Genomic DNA, 10,211 nt, shown 5'->3' with positions numbered 1-10,211 from the left:
CATAAGAAACAGTCTTGAAGCCCAGGTGTTAAACCTGGACAAAGAAAATAAAACCGAATCAATATGGGTCAGAATAACGGACAAAAATTCAAAGGGCATAATAATAGGAGCATGCTATAGACCACCAGATTCAGACGGTGAGCAAAATAATCTGTTATACAATGACATTAGAAATGCGTGTAGCAAAGGAGAAGCCATACTAATGGGGGATTTCAACTTCCCCCATATAAAAATGGGAAAACCCGGTGGGTAGCACGAAGGATGAAATAGAAATGGTGGAAATGACAAATGACTGCTTCCTAACACAATTTGTCAAGGCACCGACTAGAGGGGAGGCATGCCTTGATTTAGTCTTTTCAAATAACGAAGACAGAATAACTAAAACAGAGGTCAGAGAACCACTGGCAAACTCAGACCACAACATGGTCTCATTTGAAGTGTTTTTTAAAACCCCAAAAGTAAAGACTAAAGCTAAGGTTTACAATTTTAGAAAAGCAAACTATGAAGGTATGAAACAGAGACTAACAGAAGTAGATTGGAGTAAAATAGAGAAAACACCCACAGAAGAAGGATGGTTGTTCTTCAAAAATGTAGTACTAGAGGCGCAAAACAATTACATCCCTAAAGTAGACAAATCTAAATGTAAAACTAAATTGCCAAAATGGTTTAATAGATCAATTAAAAAAAATATTCAGCGAAAAAAGGCACTTTACAGAGCATTAAAAAAGGACCAAAAAGAAAGTACGCAGAAAGAGTACACAGAACTGCAAACGCAAGTCAAAAAGGAAGTTAGAAAGGCCAAGAGAGAAATAGAAATGAACATTGCTAAGGGAGCTAAAACCAATTCCAAAATGTTTTTTGCAATATTACAACAGCAAGAGAACATTCAAATAGGAGATTAAATGTTTAAGAGATACAAATGGCAAAATCGTAGATGAAGAAAAAAAATAGCAAATATATTAAATGATTACTTTTCACAAGTTTTTACAAAGGAAGATACTGACAACATGCCCCACATGTCATCCAGTTCCTATCCAGTTTTAAATAACTTTAGCATAACTGAGGCAGAAGTGTTAAAGGGACTAGGAGCTCTTAAAATAAACAAATCCCCTGGGCTGGATGAGATCCTCCCAATAGTACTCAAAGAAATGAAAGTAATTTACAAACCGCTAACCAAGATCATGCAGCAGTCTCTTGACACAGGGGTGGTACCGACAGACTGGAAAATTGCAAACGTAATACCGATCCACAAAAAGGGAAACAAAACTGAACCAGGTAACTACAGACCAGTAAGCCTGACTTCTATTATATGCAAACTTATGGAAACTATAATAAGATCCAAAATGGAAAATTACCTATATGGTAACAGGGTCCTGGGAGACAGTCAACATGGTTTTAGGAAAGGGAGATCGTGTCTAACTAACTTGCTTGATTTTTTTGAGGATGCAACATCGATAATGGATAATTGCAAAGCATATGACATGGTTTATTTAGATTTCCAGAAAGCTTTTGACAAAGTCCCGCACAAAAGATTATTTCTCAAACTGAACGCAGTTGGGATTCCAGGAAACACATGTACATGGATTAGGGAGTGGTTAACATGTAGAAAACAGAAAGTACTGATTAGAGGAGAAACCTCAGAATGGAGTGTGGTAACCAGTGGTGTACCACAGGGATCAGTATTAGGTCCTCTGCTATTCCTAATCTACATTAATGATTTAGATTCTGGTATAGTAAGCAAACGTGTTAAATTTGCAGACGACACAAAAGTAGGAGGAGTGGCAAACACTGTTGTAGCAGCAAAGGTCATTCAAAATGATCTAAACAAGATTCAGAACTGGGCAGACACATGGCAAATTATATTTAATAGAGAAAAGTGTAAGGTACTGCACGCAGGAAATAAAAATGTACATTATAAATATCATATGGGAGATACTGAAATTGGAGAAGGAATCTATGAAAAAGACCTAGGAGTTTTTGTTGACTCAGAAATGTCTATAAAAAAGGCTCGGATACATTGTGAAAAGTGTTGAATTTAAATCAAGGGAAGTAATGTTAAAACTGTACAATGCACTAGTAAGACCTCATCTTGAATATTGTGTGCAGTTCTGGTCACCTCGCTATAAAAAAGATATTGCTGCTCTAGAAAGAGTGCAAAGAAGAGCGACCAGAATTATTCCGGTCTTAAAAGGCATGTCATATGCAGACAGGCTATGAATCTGTTCAGTCTTGAAGACTACGTGGCGACCTAATTCAAGCATTCAAAATTCTAAAAGGTATTGACAGTGTCGACCCAAGGGACTTTTTCAGCCTGAAAAATGAAACAAGGACCAGGGGTCACAAATGGAGATTAGACAAAGTTCCATTCAGAACAGAAAATAGGAGGCAATTTTTTACACAGAGAATTGTGAGGGTCTGGAATCAACTCTCCAGTAATGTTGTTGAAGCTGACACCCTGGGATTCTTCAAGAAGCTGCTTGATGAGATTCTGGGATCAATAAGCTACTAACAACCAAACGAGCAAGATGGGCCGAATGGCCTCCTCTCGTTTGTAAACTTTCTTATGTTCTTATGTACTGTTCTCTCCTACGTGTTTTATTTCATTACATTTTGTTTGCTAGTCTTGCATAACTACTTTATTTCCACCCTATGTTTTTACATATAATATATATATATATATATATATATATATATATATATATATATATATATATATATATATATATATATATATATATATATATCCATGCTTACATTTGTTTTTGTAGGTTTTCATCTTCTATAATTTCAGGTCTTTCCAAATGTTTTTTCAAACTATTTAGAATCAATCAATCAATCAATCAATCAATCAATTAATCACTAAATCTCTCTCTCTCTCTCTCTCTCTCTCTCTCTCTCTCTCTCTCATGAGAGTTTGCATATAATGTCTGTGTGTCTCAGTGATAAGGTGGCCAGATTTTCAAGTCATTAAACTGGCACAGTGTGGAAATATTGTGAAGAACTTCCAAGCTACAGGGAAGCTCTGGGGTTTTTATTTCACTTTGGTAATCCTTGATCTGATATCATATTGAAAGTGATATTTTTTTGAGAATAAATGAATTTATTGTCTTTGTAATTTCATGTCTACACAGCAATGTAACCCCCAATGTAAACACTGCTGCCCTGTTTGCAGAAACAGGAATACGCATTAGCCCCTGTAAAATGCACATAGGAGTTCCCAGATTGTCAGGAGACGCTTTCTCATTATCATTGACTGGTACTGAAAAACAGCATAGACAAGGCAAAAAAAATCACAAAACTAACACATTTTTTAACAGATGCCTTTCTGTTCTGTTTGACTTAAAACACGTTAAAAAGGAAATGTGGAAATCAAACTATCTGGAGAAACTTAAAGGGACCAGCCCCACCCCGGGCCTCTCAGTATTGTGACGTCTGCCTCAACGTGTTGTTTTTCTTCTATTAAACTAATAGCAGTGCTAAAGTAAAATACCTTATATAGCCATCACTCAATAGCATTCATCGTAAATATGTGAGCTCCATGGCTCTTTAAACTATGCAGGATGAAACATACTTCTTCTATAATACATTCAATACAGAAATAAAAATAAGGGGTCACCAAATTAAAAAGATGTATCCTGCCTCTAAGGCAGCTTATTTAGATCGTTTTTTAAAGCACAAAGGTAAAATGAAATAAGGACATGATTATTTTTTTGTAATTGTTTTAAACTATTTGTGTCATGTACAGCACTCAACGATCAATGTAACTATTTGTGAAAAGTGGAACAAAGTTGGTGGTCTCATCTTTTCCCAAGTCCACAGCACCAAAGGCATTTTCTGCAAGCTCTTTTTTTCTTTGTATTTCTTGTATAATGGAGGCTCTGGACCTGACTCGACCTCTGTAGGAGGCTGTGTGGCCCAGTCGTTAAAGAAATGGGCTTATAACCAAGAAGTACCTACTAGCTCAGTATGACCCTGAGCAAGATACTTAACCTCTAACCTCATTGTCTTCTGTCTTCTGGTGAGACGTTGTTGTAAGCAACTCTGCAGCTGATGCATTGTTCACACACCCTAGTCTCGTATCTTGTAAAGTGCTTTGTGAATAATAATAATAATGTTCAGATAATACCTTGCTAAAGGTTTGAACAAACACACCGCCTTCTGGGTGGCTTATTTATTAAAGCACAAGACTCTGATTCCCAGGGATGTTGGTTCAAAACCCGCTCAAGCAACGCTTCTTTTTTTAAGTTGCTTAATTGACCTTGTAGGCAATGTAAGGCAGGCATCACAAAGAGCACTGTGCTTGAATGCTTCTCACTCTGTGAGACTAGGTTCAAATCCAGGCTGCGGATTGGAATCTTCCCTTTTCACAGAGCCTTGTAGTTTGAATCTGTCAAAGATACAATAGAAGTTATTCTTTATTGCATATTTCCAATGGAGGTCACCTACATATTGCACAACTCATTAGTTAAAGTACTGGAGGGCATTTGACAGTGAGATTGAGCAGCTCTATGGCTGGGGGATGAGGGTTTTTTTTATTTGTACTAACATTTTTTAACTTTAAGATCTATCGTGGGCTTGGGCTTGAATCCAGTTCAAGTCACATATGAATCAAGGGCCTAGATAGTGAAACATGTGGGTGATCTGCTGTTTTAATTTACAGCTACAATGGCAGCTCAGTTTCATTAGGGATGAAATCCAGTTGTCTTTGCTTCACATGCCTGTGCTTCTTCTCTCTGTGGAGCTCTGCAATGCCTGTGCTTCTCCTCTCTGTGGAGCTCTGCAATGCCTGTGCTTCTCCTCTCTGTGGAGCTCTGCAATGCCTGTGCTTCTCCTCTCTGTATAGCTCTGCAGTGCCTGTGCTTCTCCTCTCTGTGGAGCTCTGCAGTGCCTGTGCTTCTCTCTGTGGAGCTCTGCAGTGCCTGTGCTTCTCCTCTCTGTGGAGCTCTGCAGTGCCTGTGCTTCTCCTCTTTGTGGAGCTCTGCAAGGTGCTGCACAGATTTCCCAGATTGGAGGAGGGTTAGAAGAAGTTACGGAATGTTGCTTAAAATGTTCTGATGTTCTAAGACAAAAGAAGTAAGAAAGACCGAACATTGTACAGGAGTGTATTGTGTCAGTGCAAAAAAGGACAAACAGACTTAAATACTTAGTTATATAATATTTACAGCTATGGTCAAAGGTTTTGCATCACCTAAAATTTTTGGATTGTGACATAATTAAAATAAATAAATAAATACTATTAACACAATTTAGAGCTTTTATTTAACATCACGTAATCAAAGAAACTACAAAATGATATCGCACTGCTTGAAATGTATAGTGGCAAAAATAACCATGTTCGTATTCACTCATGTCACATTACTAGCACAAATACCAGGCACAGGAAATACATCACTGATGTCTGAAATCAATCACACACATTCCACTGGTCATTTAATAAGAGTACCAAGGTTTTTCTACCTTATTCAAAAATATTGCAATAACTGTTTAAACTGAAAGAATATTTGCACATGAAAGCAATGTCTGTCACAGCTCTTGGTTCATTGTGACACCAAATGAATGTCAAACTATGTGCTACTATTCTACCAATGACTGCCTCATCCTTGTAGCTGCCCTTTTGCTACCATTGGATTTCTGAAGTGCCTTGTAACTGAGTATGTTGGTAAGGTTTATCCAGCAATACAGAGAACAATCAGCTACTAGGAATGGGACCAGCACTGAGGGGCTGAGTGGCCTTCTTTCATTCACAAATGTTCATGTTAAAGGATGCACAGAACTTCAGTGCCTCTTCTGAAGAGCACTATTCTGTGCACTCAACCCTAGTCACTATTTCAAAGTCCACATTTTGTGTGATGGTTTTCCGAAGCTGTTTCTCCTTGGCATCTTTCAAGAGCCGTCTGGATGCAGTTCTGAAATCAGTTGCTTACTAGGAACCAAACAAGTAAGATGGACCAAATGGCCTGCTCTCGTTCCTAACTGGTCTTATGTCCTTATGTCTCACCTTCTCCCAGCAGATTCCTGAGAGCAGGGGGGTGGTTTTCAAACTGCTGCCATTGTGGCTCAAACAAAGAATCAGCGTTGTGTCAAACCAGACAGCAGCTTGAGCCAACATGGCCGACAGCAGGCTGTAGTTTCATAACCTTCTCCGCCGGCTGTCCTGCTGGATTAGATCAATGTGATGTTGATTACGATGGTTCCAAATGCTTATCCCAGGCTAACAAGCCTCCACCAGAAACATTTGAGGCACATTTCATGTACTCCATATACAATGTGGAAAGAGCGAAATCCATGGCCCTTGCTTGAGCTAACGGAGGTGCAGAAGACCCTATCGCTGCCTCTCCCAGGGAGGGTTCATGAAGCACAGCTGAAGAGGGGCGTGTGCAGGTGGGTCAGACCCGCTTCATGACTGTCCCATCGCAACTCTGGAAGGAGCTGGCCTCCCATCGTTCCAGCTTACTGCCCTTGAGGTCTCCCTGCCTCACCACAATCTGGTAGATTTTCCTCAGGACTGCTCTCCGCAGCAGGATATAGACCCAGGGGTCCAGGATCTGGTTCCAGGAAGCCAGCCGCACCCCCAGGAACATGAACCACTCATAGTGCCGCACGTTGTACTGTGAGCTGCTGAGCGATTGACTGACTAACACAGCCACGAAGATCTGAAACAGGAGGGCACACACAGTTTATAAAACAGTACTTATAAGTCAATACTGAACAGATTTTTTCACCAGGAGATACTACTATCTTCTTTGAAGATAGAAAACTCAAAAAACAATATGGTATTATGCAAATGTGTTTGACAGTAGACAAAATTAATTCTGTTTATATACTTTGCATGAAGAAAATGTCTAACTACATAAAATTCAGGTAGAAGAACATTTTAATCTCAAGTGATTACATATTAAATATGCAGTATTTAAATGTTGCAACACAGTTTTTATAGTAATGGCTGCAATATGAGTACTGCAATATAATTGTTTAAGATTGAAACAGAGAATTTTAAAATGCAGCTTTTCAAAGTATAAAGTGGCCTCTGTGATATATCTCTTTAATTAACGCAGTCTCTGTGATGTATCTCTAATCTGGATGCTGATTAGGCAGAACAGCTGAGATACAAAGACCTCTGGTCACTTTCATTCCAGTGTTGAATTCCTCTGGTCACTTTCTCATTCCAGTGTTGAATTCCTCTGGTCACTTTCTCATTCCAGTGTTGAATTCCTCTGGTCACTTTCTCATTCCAGTGTTGAATTCCTCTGGTCACTTTCTCATTCCAGTGTTGAATTCCTCTGGTCACTTTCTCATTCCTGTGTTGCTAAACACACTGTGGCTTCTTGTGATGAAACAGATGATAATTGATTACAACAGCTCTGCCTCCGGTTTGAGATTTCGACATGCTTTTGGTAATCTAGCCCTCCAGAGACACCACTTTGCTTCCTGCCTCCTGCAATCAGCCTGTTTGTTTGTTCCGAGCAGCTGAAGTCATTGTTTACGTTACCGTTTGGGGTTTTTAAAGAATGGGAGTTTTCATAAGCTTCTTAGTGCTTATATTGTTGTATAGCAAGTATAATGGTTACATAGTGCTGGAGACTGTGTTTAGACTAGCGCTCATTATTATTAAGGTGCTGGTAATGACAGTGCTGGAGAGCTGAGAGTGGAGTGTGTTTAGATTAGTACTTACTCATTATTATTAAGGTGCTGGTAATGACAGTGCTGGAGAGCTAAAATGTATGTGAAAAGGAGATGATTATGGACTGATGCAACCTTCACACTGACTTCTTATTCAGTCATTTTAAAGAAGGGATTACCAATGCTAGTAACTCTAGACCTTTAATATGCTTTATGATTTTATATAGTCCTCAATTTATTTTGAGAAGCTTTTGATTCTTCATTTCACTTCAATTTAAAAGGCCAGGTAAAAAGCATCAATAATCCATGCATTGGGAACACTATAGTGGCCAGAAGCAAGAAGCCAAAAAAATACAAAACTAAACTAAAAACAAGCATGTTAATATTAAACATCAATAATACATTCATTAGATTGTACAAAACAAACACAAAGAGAAATAGCTTTAGTCACCACACAAGTAAAGCACATGTTTCTGGGTAGATAACTACATGAGCTTCCAAATAGGGATGAATAATGAATCGAGGCTTGCAAAATAAAAGCCATGTCGATAAACAGTCGACTGTTGCATCTCCACCCTGCAGTAAGACTGAGACTCACCAGAATGGGGCTCCAGCAGATGCAGGACACCACCATTGCACCACCATCTCAATGTCGTGGGACTTGGCTCTCCGGTTGCAGGTGCGCTTGCGGCAGTGTGCGCGGACCAGGCTGAGCCCGCTGATGGTGTTGCAGACTAGGGACACTCCCAGGGAGGCCAGGCCAAGCAGAGAGAAGAGGAGCCCGAAGGCCAGGTCTGAGCTCTGGCTGGGGCCGTGCACCCTGATAAAGCACCAGGTATCAGGAAACTGTATGGAGTAGTGGCCCACATTCAGGCTGGGCAGCAGGGAGATGCACAGAGCAAAGAGCCAGATCCCTGCGAGTGTCAGCTTAGTCCGAGTCGAGGTGACAAGAGACGCGTGCAGGAGCGGGCGGGTGACTCCCACACAGCGCTCAATAGCCATCACACAGCCAAAAAAGAGTGGACACAGCCCGAAAAAGACCATGCTTGCTCCAAAGAGCTGACACAATGCTCCCGTGGTGTCAGTAGCGCTCCACTTTTTGTGTACGGCGTACAACCGGAGAACAAATGCCCCTGGTATCACATGTCCTGCAAAGTCCGTCACCAACAAGCAACTGGCAAATAAAAGGAAGGTGGCTTTGGAGCGCCAGCGGAAGTGGGCGTAGGATTTAGCCAGGATGACCAAGGCGATGATGTTGGAGATGGCGCCCAGTGTCATAGACAGGCCGGGGATGATGGCAGAGACAGAAGAGGAATGGGAGATGAAGTGTCTGGAGTCTGGCGCCGCCCCACCTTCATCCTGTGTCCCGTTCCCCTGGCATTCTGTTCCGTTTGAGTTCAAAGGAGGGAGCAGCTGGGACATGTTCTGGACAGCTAACATTGTGACGCTCACAGCACCAGGGAGCCCATGAGAGTGTCTGTAAAGAGAGAGAGATTAAAGGCTGGACCTGTACAATGTGTTTATATTAACATAGAGTCTGTCTCTCAGATGGTTTAGGAATGTCTACTCGTGAGAACTTTGGGTAGGCAGGGGGCTGTGATTAGAAAACGGGTTGCTGACTGTACCTCTGCTAATTTATTTGACTTGAAAGAGTCTGCTGACTGTCAATGAAAACTTGAAAGATTTCCATCAAGCACACCATATGCATTATTAAAAAAATCGAAAAGCCAACTTTACATTTTTTTTTCAATCACCTTGCTGCTGTGGAGTCAAACTGCAATTAAAATCTAGATATAACAATGGCTGCTTGAATTATTCATCTGTTTTCATTACAGTTTTGGATGTTATCCCTTTAAGTACATTAGTTCTGAATGTTTTAGCTAAGCCTACATTTCAGTATTGACAGGGTCAAGCAAAAGACCTTTCATTGATTTGCGCAGCTGGATCTTATGTCGGTCTAAAAAAAAAACACTTTAAACACATTTTAAACTTGTACTGCCCTTAAAAGAAATCCGTGGCAAACTTTTAACCATCTTGAAAACATCAACAAATATTTCCAGTAAAGCCTTATTGAACACAACGTAGAGGAGGGAGACATTTTGAATTTCTGTTCAGCTTCCTGAGCAGGATTACAGCTTGAAAACTGCATCCGAAACATTAACCCCAAGAGCATCCCTCCAACAAGGCTAGCGGTGGCGGTGATCTTTACCGTCATCATTGCACAAACAGAGCATAAATCTCCAGCCCAATACTTTACCTTGTATATAATATTGGGCTTACCACTGCACCTGGAGGCGGGCTGCTTATTAAAATCTTACTTGTGAATAAATCCCCGGTCACACCTGGAACCAGAACCAGAACCAGAAATCGTTTATGGAGTGGTCATGTCAGAAAGAAAAAGGGCTCTGATATATTGTACAGTAAATGTCAATCAACTTTTTAGTACACGCCCACTTTTATTTCCAGCAAGATAAGGGACAGTGATGAGGAACATGAGAAAATCCTCCTGTTGTATCAGATCAACAGAAGGTGTAAGAGACAGAGAAGACGAGTGTGGGTACACAGAACACTACAGAGCAGGGAGGAGTTAG

At 40.4% G+C, this 10,211-nt stretch overlaps 1 pseudogene; it reads right to left on the bottom strand.

Moving 5' to 3' along the window:
* Positions 1-5,242: 5,242 nt before the first annotated feature.
* On the bottom strand, positions 5,243-9,313 carry LOC121304511 (annotated as a pseudogene).
* Between the last annotated feature and the right edge of the window lie 898 nt (positions 9,314-10,211).

The sequence above is a fragment of the Polyodon spathula genome, chromosome 38, assembly GCF_017654505.1.
Source record: "Polyodon spathula isolate WHYD16114869_AA chromosome 38, ASM1765450v1, whole genome shotgun sequence".
Classification (NCBI taxonomy): domain Eukaryota; kingdom Metazoa; phylum Chordata; class Actinopteri; order Acipenseriformes; family Polyodontidae; genus Polyodon; species Polyodon spathula.
This window is presented reverse-complemented; position numbering and strand designations above follow the sequence as displayed.